Source organism: Nothobranchius furzeri, chromosome 4 (genome assembly GCF_043380555.1).
Source record: "Nothobranchius furzeri strain GRZ-AD chromosome 4, NfurGRZ-RIMD1, whole genome shotgun sequence".
NCBI classification, from domain to species: domain Eukaryota; kingdom Metazoa; phylum Chordata; class Actinopteri; order Cyprinodontiformes; family Nothobranchiidae; genus Nothobranchius; species Nothobranchius furzeri.
Genome location: NC_091744.1, coordinates 51,732,657 through 51,753,347, shown reverse-complemented (window position 1 = coordinate 51,753,347; position 20,691 = coordinate 51,732,657). Strand labels below are relative to the sequence as shown.

Here is a 20,691-nt window from a genome sequence, read left to right as displayed (position 1 = left end):
GGCTCCTCTGCTGTTCCATCACAGGGGAGGGGGATGTCCAGGAGGGGGAGGACCCAACCTTACCTGGATGTCCTAATTCTTATGTATTCTGGAAGTTGTGCTAATGCAGGGATGGAAGTAGATATTCTGCTGGGGTGGGGCTGGGTTGGTGCCCTCTGACTCCGTGGGGCTCTGCGATGCTGCTGCTTTCGGCCCTGGCAAGATGGGCTGGGGTCACCACACACTGGGTGGCATTTCGGCAACACAGGTGCCTATTGAGGCCAGTGGGGGGAGCTGGCTCCCTGGAGGGCTTAAGTCCAACCAGCCATTCCTCCCCATCCCCACACATTGTTCTCCTCCTGTTCCTTCACATCATCACACAATAATGCACATAGGACCTTGGGGGGTGGACAAGTCAGGGAGTGTGGGTATGGACCCCATTTCCGCATTCCTGTGGCAACCTACCCCCCAATTTTATTTGCACATCAAACACTTCCACCAACGGCATTCCATACAAACACACACTTAGGGCCTTGGGAGTGAGCACATTCAACGGCACATGGCAGGGGGATTTTTCAGCCTCATCTCGAGTGCCGGTGCCCACCTCCAATTTTAAACTGCACTCAGACACTGAGGGCTGTGGGTGCAAGTGGGGTAGTGTGGTGGCATCAGCTGGCATAGGTCAGACGATGCCCGCATTGCCCGCTCACCACAGCCATGGAATACACCTCATCAACACACACAACACTATATTGGAGCAGGTAGGGGGAGACTAGGGGTATTAGCACACCTCTGTTGTCACTTGGCTTGCCGGGGCTGGAGGCTAGGAGGGAGAGCTGGCCATCTGGTTGGGGTCTGGGGTGGTGGGTTGTTGTGCTCAGCGTTGGGCGGGGGAGCCTGCTCATCAGCACCCCAGCAGAAAGGGCCAAACTCTGGGAACGGGTAATGGTTGTACCCCATGTACAGCAGTACCGGGACCAGAGTGCATAAGGTGTGTTTGGGGAGCATGAGTGGGTGTCCGGCGTGCATTTTTGTAAGTCTTTGGTTGTATGTGCATGTGTGAGCATGAGGGAGGGAGTGTGTGACTGTGTCTGTGTATGACTGTATATGTCAGGTGGGGCCTTTGACTCCTCCCCTCTCCTGAGACTTCTTTTGATGATGTAGATCTTCATCTCCCCTCTCCCTGCCACACCTGGTGTGGGGTGTGGTGCCTTGGTCTGCCTGAGTGTTCGTGGCTCCCGGGTCAGGGGGTTTAAGATCTTTGGCATCTGTCTGATCAATCCCGGTGGCTGCCTGGTGGGGTCTGGGTCCCTGGGCTCCGCTGGGTCTCCGGCGGGGGTGGTCGCCTCTGCATCCGGGGTTACTGGGTCCCGGGCTCGGCTGGCTGGGGGGTGGGAGGCTGCGGGCGGGCCTGTGGGCTTGCCGCTGATATCTCCCGGGACTCTGCCGACTGCTGGTTGTGGCCCCCCGAGGCGATCCTCTGCGCCTCTCAAGGGGGGCGGGGGGGCCTTTCTGGTCGTGGTCTCCTTGGTGTCCCTGTGCTCTGGGGCAGCTCCTGGATCTCTGGGACTTGGAGCTCCCTCCATCTCCTATGCATCTTTGGGGGCAGATCTGTGGCCCCTCACACTCTCTATTGGATGCTCCTATAGAGAAACCTTACATAAACAAGAGCGTACACACACACAGGTGCTCACATGGTACTCTCATAAGTATGGACTTGGGCACATTCAACACATGTCTTAAGGCTGTCGTTGCCACTAAATGCACTATGATTTATTATCGTGAATGTTCAGTAAAACAATGTTGACTTTACATTTCTTCATCAAGTTGATGCAGTGATAGCTTGCTCCTGTTGTATTGTTGTGTGTCCCTTTTTTGCAGATCTAGAAGCAGACTCTTGTTCATTCATTGTCTCTTCCTTTCTCTTTCACCTCTGTCTGGTCGAAATTCCAAAGCATTCAAAAACAATAACAATAAAGTTTTAAGTATCAGGCGTGACATTAAAGCAGAAGCTTTGATGCTCCACCTGAGAGTAAATCTGTAAGGCTTGTTACCAGCATTCAGACATCAATTCTGTTCGCTTCACAGCCAGACAGGACACGGTAAAAAAAAAGTTCCAGATGTCTCTAATGACTCAGCATCTTAGCAGTGAAACTCAAGAAAACACTGAGAACCTTTGTGAATGATTCCAGGTGTTTGGAAAACTCTGTCATGATGTCAATCAACCTTCAATGGTTGAAGCTGGGTGACAAACTGACATTAAACTCTGTTCAATTCTGCTTTGTTACACAACCATAATGATTTTGAGGCAGTGTTTATATTTAGGGTGATTTCCTAACAATCTTTCATTTTTTTCTATTCATAGTGAAAGAATAGGTAATATCCTACCTGTAGTAGAATTCTCTTTGAACGTCATTTTAGAGTAAACTGAGGTTGGCTCTGACCGGATTAACAGGCTAACAGCTAGTCCAAAGGAGAAGGCAGGACCGGGATGGGTCACCACCATTTAAAAACTGTTCTAATCCAAATATGAATAAATAATAGTAGCAGTTAATTTACCTTTTATTTAATATACTTTTACATGTGATTTTACCATTATGATATTGTCACAGAGTTTAATTTCCATGTAAATCCAAACTAATTTCAGAGTAAAGGTTTATAAATCAGTAATCACATGAGCTGCTATGATGTGCTTTATAGAATAAATAATTATTTGAAATTCTGCAGAAAACTTTGTTCTTGGCCTCTCTGTCACTAGCCATTAGCTTGTCAATCTGGCCAGCACTAATCACTTACTCCAAACTGGGGTTGTCATTTAATTGTTTATAACCAGAAACCTGCATCGAAAGATCTGAGTTACTGCTTCAGACAAAGGAATTGCAGCCGAGACCCAAATCTAAAGTGGCAGACGAAAAGGTAGAACCACGAGGAAAAAATGACTGAAAGGAAAACAGAGAAAATCTAGAACTTTACTCTGAGAAATGCCTAAAAGCAATATCCACACGTTGATTTTTGAGCATCAATATCATGTTTTTGTCAAAACAAAAGAGACTTTACTCTGGAAATGTATAAATGGTAAATGGACAGTACTTTACTTTAAATAGCGCCTTCTAGAGTCCTGGAACTCCTCAAGGCACTTTACAACACAATCAGTCATTCACACATTCCCACACACATTCCCACACACATTCCCACGCCAGTGGGGATGAGCTATGCTAGCATTTTTAACAAAAATGCTACAAAATCATTCTGAGATTATAAATGCCTGAAAAGAGAAGTTCCATCCCGCGTTACTCAGCTGGCCTAGATGGGACGTTTGGGCTTTAAGCCTAAAGTCAAACAGTGTTTTATAAAACATCTCCTCACCGTCTGGCTTCTGCTCTCTGGTTGGCCGAACTTTCTGTTGCAACCTAAAAGCAGCACCCTGTGCCCTCTGCTATCGTTCCCATCCTTCCTGACTCGGTGCACTTATTTGCTGGCTTTGATATGATCTTTAATCCACTGCTCCTCACCTCACCCAGGCACATTTTTCCCTGTGTCAGCCCAAAATGAAAAGAGCTGATAACTTTGCATGACTATTGGAAAGGTTGACTTCAGATGAGCCTCGTTCGGGAACACTGCCATACGTGTCGGAAAAGATACCGATTTGTTCATTTTAGATATTAACGAGAAAATCTGCCAAAGGCTGAAGCTTACATTTCTAATATCTTCCAGGTGGTTCATGAATGCCAATGAGCCATAATGCTGTAAACAACTTTTATTTTAGAACAGCTTGTTCGCCTCGTTCAGTCCGAGTGAAAATGGACTCTACAGCAATAACCGAGTGTGTCTTTCTCTTCCCCTAAACATCAACACAGATTACAATCTTCGCAACAATTCTCTTCCTCCATCTTCAGAGACAAATTGGTTTTGTGAGGCTTCAAGGAGCTGAAGTGCTGACTCATCGTATTTCCTGAGAAGTGAACATATGTCTGAGATGCTTCTTTACTGTTCCCTCTGATAAGTGTTCATTGTTCTTAAAGCTAGACTGGCACGTCAGCATCAGTCCCGAGTCGTGTTTGGTGGTGAAGAAGCAGCAGAAATCAGGCTCGTACAGCAAGGTAAAGACAAAGAAAGCCTGGATCCCTGGACACATTAGGAATACGTAGGAATCAATAATGTCTCGCTGCGTTGAGGATCGCCAGCGATGCCATCACTTTCAATTTATTCATTCATTCTTCTCGATGAGCACACCGCGGTGAGCCACCGTTTTCCACCTCCATCCTCTTTCTGGCCCATCTCCAGAGAGATTCTTTAACTTGTTAAGATCTGCCTCTTTAACAACAGTATTTGTCTGAAAATAAGATGCATAACGAGGCCTGAAGCTGTCTTTACCGGCCTGCATCACAGGCAAAATACTCCGATTTTTGGTTTTTTTTCCTCCTCGGGCCATGATTTGTTGTGCCACAATGGATGATTATTTTCCACAGGCACATTCAAAGTATTGTTTTATGAGAGCTTCCAGTTGAGATCACAAATATTTTCAGCCCACCCGCCGTCTTCTGACTTCCTCCAAATCTGTTTGCCTCCAAGGTGCCCCGTGGCTCGGCAGGGTTGAAAGCAGCATCTACTGCCCAGCGGAAATTTAATAAACCTATTTACTCCTCAAAATGATCACCACAGACCACAGAGACTTTCAGACAGCTGCCTCTGGTCCAAGGTCTCTGTCTCCAAAAGTGAAATGAGGACATGAAAACACTCAAAGATCACAAGCAAGCAGCGTACCTCCAACTGTGTGGAAAGCAGTCAGAAATTACAGACTTCAGAAGCAACCTTAGGGGATGAATGCTTGTTGGCAGATGTACTTTCCAGGAAATGACTGTGATAATTTTTCCATCTCGACTTGTGTAACATACAGCCGACTGATTTTTACATCTGAGCCTAGATTAACGAGGTCCGCCTGCAAGTGCAACACAAATAAAAGAGTATTTGTTAAATGTTCTTCCTCTGCAGAAATCTCAGAGGATGTGGACTGTGCGTGCTGGTGTCGAGCCGGCGAAGCCCTCGTCTGTGTGCACTGGAATTGCTTCTGCTGAGCGTAACAATTAATACCAAACTGAATGTGAAGTCCTCGCTCAGCAACTTTAATGCTGGCTCCGCGAACAAAAGGGTCAGCCCTTACTGTAATTTTTGTCCTCCCCACATCAATATATGACGCTTCACTCGGAGCAATGAGAGCCTGTCCAGAGCTGTAAACATGATCTGTTTATCAGAGGTGAAGAAACACTCTTTGCTGCGTTAGGTGCGAAGTACCGAGCGCTTCGGCGGTTCACTTCTACATTCCCTGACAGAACCACTGAAGTCAGCTCTAGTTTATTACAGCTAATGCACCATCTGCTGCCCAGGGTGACTCCTCATTAAAACTGGAGGTGATAAATAACATATCTCATGTCTGCAGCGCTGAACCTTAATGTGACCGGAACTGGTGGGAGTATTAAAGAATGGTTCAGGTGTGTTTTAAGTCTTTTACGATGTGCAGCATGGATGAGATGACCGGGGAGTTTAACAGGTGGGACTCAAACAATAAAGTCTGCAGGTTTCATTTTGATCTGAACCATCGGCACTGAAACATTTGTGAACGTTTTAGCTGATATCACAGAAAAAGTGACTAAACATTTCATAATCTTTGGAGTAGGAGAGTTGAAATATTACAAGCTTGCATGCCCGTGCACATGCATGGATTATAGTAGTAAGATGATGGGGTCGACCCTACAAACCACCCAAAATACAAAAATGAAATGCCAACCACTGAGCAGCACATTAAAGCTGCCTCAGGGAAAAAATAACAATAAAAGCTGCCGTCTCACCAAAGGATCATCTGAGACAGGGCTGGACTCGGACGAACACACACACACACACACACACACACACACACACACACACACACACACACGCACGCACGCACGCACGCACGCACACACACACACACACACACACACACAGCGGACTGGCTGTAGGATCTGTGTTTCTTCTGCACAGCAGGGACATTTTCAGATGCAGAGACGGCACACGGAACCGAACCGGAACCGCTCACGATCCCGCTGCAGCACAGCGAATGTTCTAAAAGGTAATCCAATGAAGTTCTAAATTACATATGGCCACTTCTGCCTTTCATTTTGTGATTTTGTACTTTGAACATTGGTGTGAAAATAAAGGCTTGTTAGCTAAAAAGTTAGCTTAACAATTGAGTTGCCGGATCCTAGCAGACAGTTACCAGAATGTTAGCCTGGCCTGCCAGACTCCTCCTCTGTTTAATTCAAATAACCCCTCCCCCTGAGAATTCTAACCGAGCCAATCAGCACTGAGTAGCGTGCGTCACACACCACAACGCCGAGTTTGTCATAAACATGGCGACTGAAGCGGAGTTCGCTGCGGCTCTTTCCTCTGTTTTAAATGACTTGAACACGTCTTTAAAACCACAACAAGTAGAAGCGCTAAAAGCCTTTCTTCTAAAAAAATAAGATGTTTGCGCCATTGCCAGACGCCATTCTTCACTACAGCTAAAGAAACCACAGCGTCGCGCAGTAGAGTCGGCATTTTCGTCTTTTTTCTGATTGGTTATTGTTGAGCTAGCTAGTCCCGCCCCTCATGTGCCTCTCTACCTGTGAGTTACCAGACTAGTTCTCTGTGCAGAATTAAACAGAGAAGGAGTCTGGCAGACCAGGCTAGCAGAATGTGTCCTTTCAAAATAATTCTGAGATAATGTTCTGGCGCTAACACAGTTCTCCGTGTTTGAATGCGGCGAAACGACAACTGCGCTCCCACGCTGTGAACCTGTTTCTGGCTCCACAGATGATCACGTAAGCAAAGTTACTTACAAAGCTAACAGCCCAGATGTATTCATCCAAGATCTGCAGCGTCTGGGCTGCAAGGCAGCGGAATCCCGGGAACGCGCTAACGCCACCATGGCAACACTTCCGGCTTCGGAGACAACCACTTTTCTGTTATGACTTGAAGTGAGCCACTAAATGTTCTGACACTATGTTTAGTTTAGGTCTGACCTTTGATTAATAAACCTGGTCAGATAATACCTCAATAATCAATAATCCATTTTCATAAGTATACAGCAGAGTAACAAATGGATGTACTCTAAATGAGATAAATGATCATCTTGGAGCTTTTGTGATTATGCATCTTGTTGAAGGTATAATCAACGTTAGCCTGGAGAGCCATCCTGTAAATACATACTCAGGCCACAATGAGCCAGAATCTACGGCTGTCTTTACTAAACGTGTGAAATGGATGGTTAAAGTATTAAAATCGGCTGATTACAACTATGAAGATTATATTAAAGCAATAATACAATGTATAATTAATGGTTAATATGATCAATTTTGGCCTTGTTGCTGCCTACTGTGCTGTGCTGCCGACGCTCTCACACCTGATCCGTTTGTATGGTGGGGTCCCAATTCCACAACAGGATCACCCTGCAGAGAATCTGACCTCTCTTTGTGATGTTTCTGGAACTTTTATAAATAATATTAGTGTCACTGAAAATGTTTCTGCTCTAAAGTGATATTTTGGATCTGAACTTCCTTCCTAGGCAGCCTGCCACACTTACAGCGCGAGTCGGGGTTAAGCCATTACACTTTCACCCACAAATCAACATGCCTCCTAAAGATCATACTTCTGTCTAACACTTTTTTATTTTGTCATCAAATATGAAAAACGACAGACAGCCTTTAAAGTCAAGCTTGTGTCTTTTGCAAAAATGTGTTTTCTCGATTAAAACCAAACAAAAGCAGAAAGACAAAGCATGTTTGAACAATGCAGAGGCAGACACTTGCTCTCCCTTCCTACATAAAGTTTCATCATTAAATGGTTGATATGGTCTGAAGGAAATGTTGGGGTTCGCTAGTTCTGAGAGTGTAAGGTAACACAATTACCAACTTTATAAACTCATTAATAATACAAAGCAATCTCCTCTGTTCATCAGCCTCGCCAGACAATGAAATTAGCCATTCCTGTCACGGCGTATTACAAGCACATGTGTGTGTGGGTGTGTAGCTGCATGAGTATAAAAGCAAAATAAATAGCTACTCCCTCTATGCTGCTTAATTTAAGCCAGCCAGTTGGGATGGGGTGGTTTATGTAAGCATCTGTTTACCATCCACCGCCACATTTTTAATATATATTTGTGCATGAGGAGCTGTAAGAGGTCTTCTGTCACTGTGTACTTTGGAGATAATAAAGTAAAGACATTTGCAGTTAGCTGCGCTGCTTTTTAACAGCACTATAATAACATGAGTGGATTATTAAAAACAAGCTAAAGGAAGAGTTTGAACGGTACTGCAGCGTGTAGACTTTTGAAACCGCAAACATTTTCTAATTTCTATCTGTCATCGGAGCCACTGCAGAGCTCAGGTAGGAATCTTTAGTCTAATTTAGAGGACTTTCCCGCTGCTGCTGCTTGCAGAATCTTTGCACGCACCGATGTTTACTCAACAAGCCCAATTAATCATTTTCATTCTTGCTGTTTAGAATCCAGCAGAAACACTAAACCTTATATAACACCTTCAAGTCAGGCGACACAGCTTGTTTGCTCATCCAGGGAACAAAGGTTACAACACAACCCCGACAGTTTACTTTGTTCAAGTCACATAAAAGCTACAGGGAACTAGGGAAATCCCCAAGCTGTCGCATCAGTTTACGCTGATTCCATCAGCGTCTGACGAGCGGAAGGATGCTGCAAGACGACAACATTTCTGACAAACATAAACAGCAAACAGCAGCAGTGGAGCGGTGAAGAAAAACCGACATTATTTCAAAAACAAGTCATCATAAAAACGGATGTGTTGTTGGTATTTCACTGTTCTGGTGACAGTGTTCCAACACATTTAGAAAAGCATAAAAATGACTGAAGAAATGTGGACAAAGGCTGTGGTTGGGTGTTTCATAACGAGTCAATTATTTAAAAAGTTAAGCCTTCTAATTCTCCTGGTGAATATGCTACTGTTTATTCAAGTTATTTAGTCCGCCCCATAACTGGAAGGTTGCAGGTTGTCCATGTGTCCCTGGGCAAGGCATTTCATCCTCTTTGCCTGCTGGTGGTGGTCAGAGGAAACGATGGATCCAGAGTGGTAGCCTCACCTCCGTCAGTGCACCACAAGTGTGTGTGATAAGTGAATGACTGACTGAGTTGTAAAGCACCTTGGGGGGTTCTAGGACTCTATAAGGTGCAATAACACATACAGGCTATTTAGTTTAACATTTTTAAACAGTCCACCTTGCTGCAAACGTGTTCGTTCACCCCAAAGGAAAACTCTTCCTGCCAATGTGGAAGTGACAGCAATTGTAGCGCCCCCCTTGTCCTCTAGGGGGTGGCTCCAGAAAGGAGCAAGTTCCCATTGTTAAAAATACCAACTTCACAGTAGAGATACAAACATTTACAGCCTGGTGCAAACAACATTTCAGGTTTAACATATCAAGTTTACTGTCATGACAACTCGGGGGGGGGATTTATTTGTAACGTATTAAAGCTTGAAATTTGGGACACGTCCTCTTGATTGGCAAGTAGCAGTGCTGCTGTCAGTGCTAACGCTAGCGGCCCGCCCACCTGGAAGAACTCAGCCACAGCCTAATGTAAAAGTGTCACAGCCTAGCTTTGGTTAGCTTGTAGCTATGTTGACTCAGAGTTTGTTGAAGGTTAGTCATCTTTTCATATTTTCTGGGAGTGAGGAGACGTGTGACACAGCCAAGATGGCAGTGGTGGGAACTGCCGACTGGGGTTAAGAAACCTAAGGGTGATGGTGCAGGGGGTTCATCCATTAAATAAACCATCAGAGCTTCTCAGCTATAGGGAGCCGAAGTTACTTCCGCATCACGGGTCCCCGGAAGAACGAAAAATCAATGCAAGTCAACGGGGCTAAAAACGTTATTTTCTAATCAGCTTTGCCTTACGCCCTGGATCAAACATATGCTGTACTGCAATTTAAATGAAAACCAATGATGGGTGTTTCGACCACGCCAGTTACGTACTTTGAGATTTATCAGCTTGTAAACATTCGTAATTAGCATGACTACAAACTAGAAATCGGTGCGTCGCATATGTGACATCACCACATGATCTCCTCTCCCCTAGCGTAGCTACTACTTACCAAATGACCACATTTATGGTGGTTCTTTCCTCCTGTGGGAAGTTTGCTGAACTTACAGCCCTTTTCCCTCAGTTTTCTCTGTTTCTGGTTTGATGACGTCACTTTCGTGAAGCACATTTGTAGTCCTGGACTTGTTTACACATAAAACCTAAATATCGTTCCCCCGTTCGAACATAAGCACGTTCTTGGTATCAAAATGTGTCTTTAAAGTTCACAGACATATGTGAAATCCATGGTGTGTAAACCTGAGTGGGGGTGTGGAGGGGTGGGTGTGGCTATTTCCAGCTCATTTTCTTAAAGTGACAGAGCTCTGAAACAGCTCCTTCTGGAAGGTACTGAAAGTGTCAAAAGTAAAGCTGCTGAAGATGCTATTTGTGAGAAGCATTTAGAGCAAATAGTTTCATAAACATGTTTGGAATCTAACATAAAATTATTATAACTGTAGAAAGTCCATATGATGTCTCCTTTCAGACAGTTTCAAGGATCCTAAACAATTGTTTGTGTGTAAATACACACCTGAAATGATAAACCAACATTTGCATATTCAGAAAACCCAGTTCCTGTGCTGCAGTGTCTACGCAGTGTCAGCGTAAGCTTGGAAGATTCCCATTGTTGAAAACATTTATATAATGAATTTACTTAATCAGCTGACTGATAGATAGGTCCACCTCTAACATTTACCAAATAAATGAGAAGATTCAACATTGTTTCAAACCTCTGAAAGAATCACACACATCTCTTCACCTTTTTTCTAAATCTATCTATCTATCTATCTATCTATCTATCTATCTATCTATCTATCTATCTATCTATCTATCTATCTATTATCTATCTATCTATCTATCTATCTATCTATTATCTATCTATCTATCTATCTATCTATCTATCTATCTATCTATCTATCTATCTATCTATCTATCTATCTATCTATCTATCTATCTATCTATCTATCTATCTATCTATCTATCTATCTATCTATCTATCTATCTATCATCTAAAGACAAAGACCCAGGTTAGAAATATTGGGTCATAATTGATTTGGAGTTAGTGATTAGTAGATCGATCAGCGTTTTGTCATCTTTATCAAATAGCACGACTCAGAGGTCTCATGTCCAGACAAGATCTAGAGAAACTCATTCATGTGTTCATCTCCAGCAGGCAGGACTAATGCAACGGTCTCTTGACTGGTATTCCCCAAAAGCTGTGAAGCAACTGCAGCTTATTCAGAATGCTGCTGCTGGAGTCTTAACAGGAACCAAGAGAACCAAACACATCACTCCTGTTCTTAAATCTCTACACTGGTTACCAGTAAACTACTGGATCAATGTCAAAGTACTTCTAGTAGTTTGTAGGCATGGGGCCAGAATACGTGTCAGATTCCCTTCAGGTAAATACACCCAGCAGGGCTCTGAGATCGTTAGAAAACAGTCAGCTGGTAGAACCTCGGGTCAGAACCAAACAGGGTGAAGCTGCCTTTAGCTACTATGCAGCACACAGATGGAATCAGCTTCCTCATGCCCTCAAATCTGCCCCAACTCTAGAAACGTTTAAATCAAAAACCTTCATGTGTTCACCAACCTTTGAATAAATGTTATCATGCTGCACCATCTGCGCTGTATTTGCTCACCCTTTAACTTTGTTTCATTTTCATTTTTAAATTGCATTTTCTGTCACGTTGATTTTAATGTTCTTGATAATCTTGGTAACTGTACAGCACACTGAATTGCCTCTGTGGATATGTGCTGTGTAAATAAAGCTGCCTTACCTATTGACTGTCATTGCCAGAATAGAGAAATCCTCACTTCAGTGTTTAAGCAAACATCAGTAGTTATAATGTTGTGGTCGGTGGCTGAATGAGGACACACTTCCTCATTTCAAATGTATTCAAGTGCACTGCCGATCATGGCTGTGCTACCTTAGTCAATGTACAATCTAAGAAGTGTGTTTCCACCATGTCTTACCATCCTCCAGCTAAGTGGTGACTTTCAGACTCAGTGAGCCACAGTGACGACCCTTTGGACCCCCAGCAGCTCCAGAGCTGGCTGACCCTAATTACAGAGTTGGCTTTGCTGCCAAACCATCTCATTGGAAACCAGCCACAGCTATGGCGACCCCGAGCAACCGAGCTGCTCCCGATGGAAAGCAATTTAATGCTCGGCTGCTCCAACAACCAAATATATGCAGCTCAAGAAATTCCTTAGATAAATTAGAGCAGGCGAGTAGACCATGTGAGAGCTTTATCTGAGGCCTGAACAGCCACCTGTCAACTTAAAGGTGACATGACACCACAACAGTTGAAGGATGCTGTCACAAAGCAGCAGGTACAGAAATCTCCATGGTGGTAGCCTGCTAGGAGCCCAATAGGCCACCTGGAGTTCATCGGTGTGTTTGGGGTATTGGCCAAGTGAGAAAACCAAGTACGGTGAACGATTCCACTGCTCAGTGAGGCTGCGTGCGACACCAATCAATCTGACAGATTTGTGAAGCTGATTAAGTTGTAAATAGATCACTTGTTTGTTTGTTTATTAAAGTCAAAGAACAGTCCCAGGAGCTCTAGAAAATTTAAAAAAGCACTAAAAGTAAAAGAGAGAATGTTTATTCACTGGGGAGGATGTGTCCCTACAAATTAATCAGCTATTTGGAGGACTTCCTCGTGATTTTGTTGTGGTACCAGTCGTTGAAGAAAATGACTATTCTGGTTATTAGGAGTAATAAAATGGTATTAGGACGCCAGTTACACATGGCATTATCTCAAAGTTGAGTAAAACAATGCAATGATGACCTCAGATCATCACTAAATGATATGTTATGTAATTTGAATCTATTATCCTATAATAATCTCATGACCCCATCTGAACAGATGTTCCCAAGATGTTTATTTAAATACTTAAATGAATGCTTATATGCTACCTTTCATGGAGCCCTGTTGGCAGGATAAACCTCAGGCCACTTGTCTTCATGTCACTTATTTAGGTTGCATTATTTTCCTGCCAAAATGTGTCAACGTCTGTCATGAGCCTCTACATGTAAGTTAAAGGGAATATTGTGCAACTTATTTTTGAATGAGAATAATTCTTTGGTCTATTCTTTTTTTTTTCTTCAGAAAATCCCTCTCACATTAAATGACCTCAGCAGTTAACCCTTACATTTTCAGTGCCTTCCAAAATGAGCCATTTCATGGCTCTGTCACTGTATGATAGAAAACAAGCTGTTGCTGACTACTCTCACCCATCCCCTGATAGGCTGCTCAACCCTCTTATTACCAACCTGTCACTGCAGACGGGATTGGACATGCACAATTCTCATCAACATAATTCCTGAACATTCAAGATATCTGTAAAATTCCAAAAGTGCTGAAAAGATTAAAAATAGAGCTTTTAGTGCATATACAATACATTACAGTAGCCACCGGGATTCCCTGTCTTGAGCGCAACGAATCACAACACAGATTCAGAGACGTGCTGAGTTTGTCATCCAGAATGCTCCATTTTATAACTTTTGAATGGCTGATCAGATTCAAAAAATTCCAACGGTTCCTAAAAGTACATAAAAGCAGCTTTCCAATGATCTATAGCGCGAAGCAATCAGAGTTATGGAAAACATCGCTATGAGGGGAAATCCAGCTGTACAACACAGCGCCGCGGTGAAAGCGGAAAACAGAACAGGGAAGCTAAATAGCATAAAAAGCCGGCATGAAATTATGGAAATGCCTCAAAGAAAATCAACACGATCTATTAGGTGTCCCAGAAGGCTTATATCTGAAGACAGTGACGGTGTCGTTTCAGCCCCACAGGCTCAAGGGCACCAGATTCAGATAAGAAATTGTTTTGAGGACATACAGAGATAATTTTCTCTCTGTCTTAAAGTCCTGTTGGTCCTCAACCCCTCTAGATCCAATAATGGCGTAATTAATCTATCCCAATCCATGCTGATTCATCCACTCGCTCCTTGATCGCATCCATCTTTTGTGCCAGAGTCTGAATCTCAGCCAAAGTTCCAAGCTTACGACTCATCTCGACAATTATATGAGTCTGTGCGATCACACCATGGTGTAATCCATCCCTGAGCTCCGGGAAAGGGCCAATATACCTCGACAGCTCGTTAATTTTCCTGTAAACCAGGCAACCTCCCAGGCCATAAAGCAGGAAATCTGACACCAACACCACAAATATCCAGATGTCCAGAATCCTCTACAGACAGCTGAGAGAGGCAGATCAGGTTCCACTGTTTCCAGAAGTCCATGATATGCCCAGCTGGCTCTGTCCCAGAGGGGCAACCGGGAGCCCCTTCTCCCATTCTCATCGTTGAAAAAATGTTGACAATCACGTTGAGAGACCAACTGACAGGTCCATTTTAATAATTTCCAGTTTCCAGAAAAAATGCAGAAGCGCCGTACACCCAAAGAATGACAAAGAGCCTTGGGATAAGATAGGGAGGAGGAGGAAAAAAGCGTCTGCACTCTCCAAGAGCTGGAAGACATGAATTAGTATTTGCTAAAATAAATAAAAACATCTGAAATTTTGCAAAAAATAAATGGTCTTAAAAACTGCTCAAAAAGATACCAAGGTTCATACTTTTTTTTAAACAGATGTATTACAGTTCAAAATTTAAATTGTTCATTCTAAATTGTTTGCCCAAGTCATTTTCAAGTTCCTGTTCAGTAATAAATGTAAAAAAATCAAATCAGTTTTTTGCTTTTTTCACTTTTAAGTTGATTTTTTAAGGCTTAAAAAGAAATAAATTCTAAATACAAACCATACACTGAAACCCTAACCCTAACCCTAACCCAAACAAGAGAGTGGTTGTTCTATGCAAATTTTCCAATGTGTGATAATGCAACTGGGTATGTTTTGAAACAGCTTTTTTCAGGCAAATATCGGTAACTCCTAAACCAAAAACTGACATAAATCAGATTGACAGTTTTTTTTTTCATGTTTTGGGTGTTTATGGAGGCAGTAGAGACCCACATGGCAGCACAAAATTATACAAAGAGTTATATGTGCACAATAATTAATGAAACTCTCAGAAAGAAATCAGTGGATGAATCTCTAATACGGATTAACTATTGTCAAGCAGATTCAAGAGGGCCACTAAGGTTAACTAGAATTTGCAAACAGCAAAATGGCTACAGATATGTCACTTTTAAAGGCATTCAGAGACAGTTTAGTGTTAGTATCTAAAATTCTTACCAGTAACTGCCCCCCTAAGTTTCCTCTGAGTCAGAACCATGGACAGCGCCGCAAGTTGCCACTCTCCTTTCCAGCTTTATTCCTGCTTCCACTTTCAGCACCAGGGAGAGAGGCAGGCCGCTGTGCAGCCCCAACTGAAGCACGAGCTGGAAGGAATCTGCAAAAAAAAATAATAATAATAATAATAAAATAAATAAATAAAACAGCTCATGGCCTTTGAAAGACTGGGCTTTGCAGACATTCAGGGGGTGAAGATCGTTCTGTTGTCCCCTTGGCTGTGGCCTGGCTGTTATTAGAAGAATCTGTTGTTGGAGAACTTATAGCATTTGACTCTGTTTAACTTACTGTTATCCTTAAACAACTTATAGAGTTTTGGAGCCGTTTCAAATAGTTCTCTTTAGTGTTTAAACCAGTTTTCCACCAGTGTGAGTGTGAACACCAGTGTGAACAACCAAAATGTGGTGAGTTTTTAGTTGCTGTTAGCGGTGAGTGATCACATGAAACTCTGATTTCAAATGCATGAAGTCTACCCTGTTTCTGCTTATAGGCTAAATATATCATGAACTACTAGATGAATTTTGATGGGAGGTGACAAACGACTGCAATCAGCGAAACCTTTCGCTATTGCTTTGATAACCTGACACACAAGGGGCGACATGTGGCAGCAGCCATGGCAAAAGCCAGTGACACACTCTGGTCCATGGTTTTGATTGGCTGTCAGACTGGAGGGAATTTCAAGTGGTGCTCGCTGCAGAACCACAAAGGCGGAGCTGCACCAGAAGGTGGAGCTGCACCAGAGTCAGCCCCGCCCATTCCATCAGAGTCAGTCCAATTCCTTCCAGTTGTCAGACTTGATAGCATTCTGGAACCAAAGAGGGTGTTATAGCTAAAAAATGCAAGATTGAGGACGGAGTTGAGAAGTTAATTGAACAGTTTTTGTAAAGGTTCCATATAATTAAAAATCTAACTTTTGGAACTTTTAATCATGTTATATTGTCATTTCCTCGTAAGAAACACGCCAAAGCCATTTTTAGCCTCATTCATGCATTTTCCTCCCATCTCAGCTTCAATTTGGTCTCCTTCCCCACAGCGGGTCTGGTCTTGGTTCTCAAATCTGGATATTCTGTGAATTTTCTGAGAAATTATTTCTGAAATGACTTCTACTGAGACACCGCCAATAAACCATACATCCCATCTCAGAGACACACTGGGCAGCACAATTACATGTAACGCCACACGTTACAGATGTGTTGGTGTAGTGGTTAGGGAGTCAGGTTTACATGCAGTTTTGCGCCGGTTCGCCTCCCAGTAGTGTAAGTTTTAGGTAGTTTACAACCTCTTTTCTTCATTTCTAGCTACACTTGCCAGTACTATGTTTACAACAATTTACTGGTATACCGTTTAACATATAATGTGTTTTTTTTTTATTTATTTATTCGTTTATTTAGCCAGTGTGAGTCCATTTGTGAGCAGAGTTTCAACTAAAATGCTGTTTAGGAACGACCAAATTCAAAGAACTTTTAGAGACATAAATATTTTGCTGAAAATAAACATTACAACAAAAATATAAACAAATCAAGTGTTTCAGCTGGCTAAATAGATTGCTGACGACCCCACCGAGAATCGAACCAGCATCAGCTGAGGGGAAAGCAAAAACTAAACTCAGACAATTTTGCCACTAGACCACCAGAGCCAGTTGGACGCTCTGAAATGCTGTTGTACACCACTTTTATTAGACCGGCTGTGGGCAGATATTCACTAAAAGAAACCTTTTCATTTCGAGATATAACCAGTCATTATATTTATCTTGTTTAATTGGAGCATAGAACATAGCATTAACGACTGTAAACTAGTAACAGCCGTAATTCATGTGGGTCAGGTCAGTTTGCGATAAAGTTGAAAACAAAAACGGAAGTCAGTGGGTTAGGCTGAGTTTCCGTGATGGGCGGGGCTGACTCTGGTGCAGCTCCACCTTATGGTGCAGCTCCGCCTTTGTGGTTCTGCAGCGAGCACCCTCTCGGGAATTTTGGGTTATTACAGCAGGTCAGAGTTGAAGCAGGTAGATTTGAAGTCTGACAAGATTTTGCTAGAGTTAAATGAAGTCGTACTTCTGACTTTACCATATATAAAAAGAAAAACACATGAATGGGTTCGTCCCATTTTACAAACCGTAAAAACGATGAATGAATGACCACATCAACAACCAACTCACCAACAATTTCCCATGTCGCTGCCTTTTTCTGAAGATCTCTGTTATCTTTTGTAGAAATGTTGTAAAGCTCTGGGAAATCCAACACGGCGAGTATTAACTTTTCCTTTATGTTTGTCCGGAGACGTACTGAGAAGCACCCTGTCTGCTCATTGGTCAGTGAATTAAACCACCCCTTATTGGTCTTTGTCCAAGCAACAGCGATGAAAAGTTGAAGTTTTCTCAACTTTCTGGGATGAAGTCGCTGGCTTGCCTGTGCACGACACATGCACAAGCTCAAAATTGAACATGCACAATTTTGGTGCATCGCTTAGCAGGAGGGGGACCCGTGATTATCGCTTTGTCATGCATGGCTCGTTTAAAATGAACGGAGGAGAGGCAATGTCACCTCCCATGTGTCGAGCCCATAATTCAAGATGGCCACCATGGTTAACTGACATCTGCAAAAATGTCCTAAACATTATACGTTTTAGGGATATTGAGCTAAAAGTTTAAGCGGTACTGAGATGAAAATGTGCTAAATGTCCTTTTATCAACTCAATGTTTTGCTCAGAAAATTTAACTATTGGAGCGATGCACATTTCTCACTGAATAAATGTAGCATTATCTACAGCATCCAGAAAAAACTGTTAATATTTATTACAGTATTACTCAACTTGATCCTTTGTCACCTCTGTGGCACGTTGTAAAGGAACATTAAGAGAATTAAATGGGGACATTAACCCTTTAGGCCCTAGGCCTTTTTTCTTTGGGCCCTGGCGCCTCCCAATTGGGGGCCTTTGGAGTTTCACGTCCCAAGTGTCGGTGAGTGTTTGCGTTCCCCGAGCACAGCTACAGCTACAGTCAAGCCAGTTTAGATTGTAAACAAAGCAGTTTTTGGTTTTTGGCACATTAAGATAAAATAATACTTGAACTTTATTTTAGAAGAGCTGCCCTGTGTGAACGTGCTGACAGGATGGAGGTTGTGAGTTCAAATTCCATTTAGGAAATGTATTCTGTTGTTTTATTTATTCCAGGGGTCCTCAATGATTTGTTCAAGGTTTTTTTTTTCAGCAGACACCAGAGAAGGTCAGATGCTCTTCTAGAATAAAGTTCACATATCATTGTATCTTAATTTATTACAATTTAGAATGGCCTTGTTTCCCGTCTGGGCTGTTTGGTTGTGGTTTTAGTCGTGTTTGGAGAATGTGGACCGTTGTAGATGTTTGGGACATGAACCTGTAGAGGCCCTCAATCAGGGGGCATTAGGGTTAAACTGGACAACTGGAGGTAACTGATTACAAGATTGTGAATAAAAGGTTTCTGTAAATGTCCCAGAAGCATAAAGAAGATCTGAAACACGTTAGTTCCTGCCACTAACTGTGGAGTAGAAGTAACAGCAAAATGTTGTTTGAACTACTCTATGCAGGGATGGTTGAGGAACAAATCAGCCTGGACCAAGAGCTGCTCGGCAAAAGCTTAAACTATGATGACCTTTAGAGTGTAACAATGTCCTGGGGAGCCAAACCCATTAAGCACAGCTGGAGGGAGCCCTGCCCTGAGAATCCATCTCCGTACTTCAGCCAAATGTGGGCAGGCCACCGACTAGAGCCCGCCTCATTGGAGGAATGCCTGCAAAGGCTTAAAAAAGAATGAGCTATCACATGTCACCCCTCTAAAGATGGGAACTGCACCTCCTTTAGCTCCCAGCTTAGAAAAATGTGATGCAATCATTGGTTTTGATCATTTTTTCCTGACATTGTGTTCTATCATTTTGTTTTGGACATATTTGTAAGACACTTTAGTAAACTTCAGGACTCTGAGAAACATCTGAGAACAGTTTGAGGTTGAGACCTCTGATCATTAACTTAAGTGCCAGCTATCCTCAGAGAAAGCTGGAAGGGAACAAGCTAGATGGTTTCATTAGTCTTTCACCCCTACATCCAGATTGGATGACCGACTCACACATGAGGAACGCTACAGGCTTTCACCAAAGCTTTTCCTCTCTTTGCCCCACAGAAATAAGATCGCCATTGATTATTTCATAGCAGCTACATTCCAAAGCATAAAGAAAGGGGTTCAGAGTTGAAAGTTACCCTGCAGGAAGGTGCTCTTTTTCCAACTGACTGCAGCAAAACCACATTTAGTTATTTTACCCAATAATTAACTAAGTGTATGGCAGCACAACTGCCATTTAAGTATGGTGACAGTCTGGCCCACCAGTGCAGGTGGCTGACAGATAAACACTGTGACAGACTTTTTGTGAAGCTAAACAACAACTCAGGAGAACCCTATCTTTTGCTTAGGTGAAATAAATAAAATAAAATGGTATTTGCTGGTAGTTGGGACCACACACACTCACTAACTTTCACTAAAAAGTGGAATTGTGAGCACCGCTTATGGAAACATTACTGGTGAAGTGGCCCTACATTAAACTTCAGAAGAAGTGTTTTAGTCTCACTAGCAGGATGTGAACAACCTGTGAATAACTTCTTAAACCACAGAACAATAATCATAATAAAAACTGATGTCATATGTGGAAGATGCTTTGACAGTATTTTGTGGTATTTGTTGAGGCTTTTATTGTTGAATATTAAAGGAAGTTGTGTTCTGCTTTGAAATCAAATGGTATTAAAATAGACTTATATAATAATAATAATAATTATTATTATTATTATTATTATTGTTGTTGTTGTTGTTACTCTTATTATTATTGCTTTTATTGTTGTTATTATTAATATTATTATATAACAGTAACCTTTAGCTACTTAAAGGTGTCTGAGAAGGAGAATTTTCTGGATTGATTTCTACATTTTTTGAGGTTCTTAAATGCCACGTATTTGTTAATGTTTATGTTGTTTCTTGTTGTATTCCATCTGCTAAAATGAAACTGAACACATGAAGCTTTTGGTTCTGGAGAAACTTAAGTCTGCCTCATGTTGTCAGGCTGGCTCGGGTGTGGCTGCTGGAACTGAACCCAGCTTTTTAAACCATGTGCTGAACCAGTTAGTTGCTGATTTAACCAGGCGGGTTACTTTAGTCCCGTAGAAGGATGCTGGTTTAGACAAAATGTTTTTTCTTAATGAACTCAACACAAACATCATTTTGCATTTACTAGGTGTATTCATATTTGATAACCAAGACATGTGTAGGGGGTGATGTATAGGTCACAAAGCTCTATTGTCTGTGTAATACATCT

The 20,691-nt window shown here is 42.4% G+C and overlaps 1 protein-coding gene across 2 annotated transcripts in view; it reads right to left on the bottom strand.

The window, feature by feature from the left end:
* LOC107388342 (mgat4 family member C) overlaps nt 1-20,691 on the bottom strand; it is a 281,748-nt gene that overhangs the window by 155,595 nt on the left and 105,462 nt on the right. For both annotated transcript variants that reach the window (XM_054732737.2, XM_015963812.3), the window contains exon 2: nt 15,305-15,461. The gene's annotated coding sequence lies outside the window, so the exon portion shown is untranslated. The remainder of the gene's footprint in view (nt 1-15,304; nt 15,462-20,691) is intronic.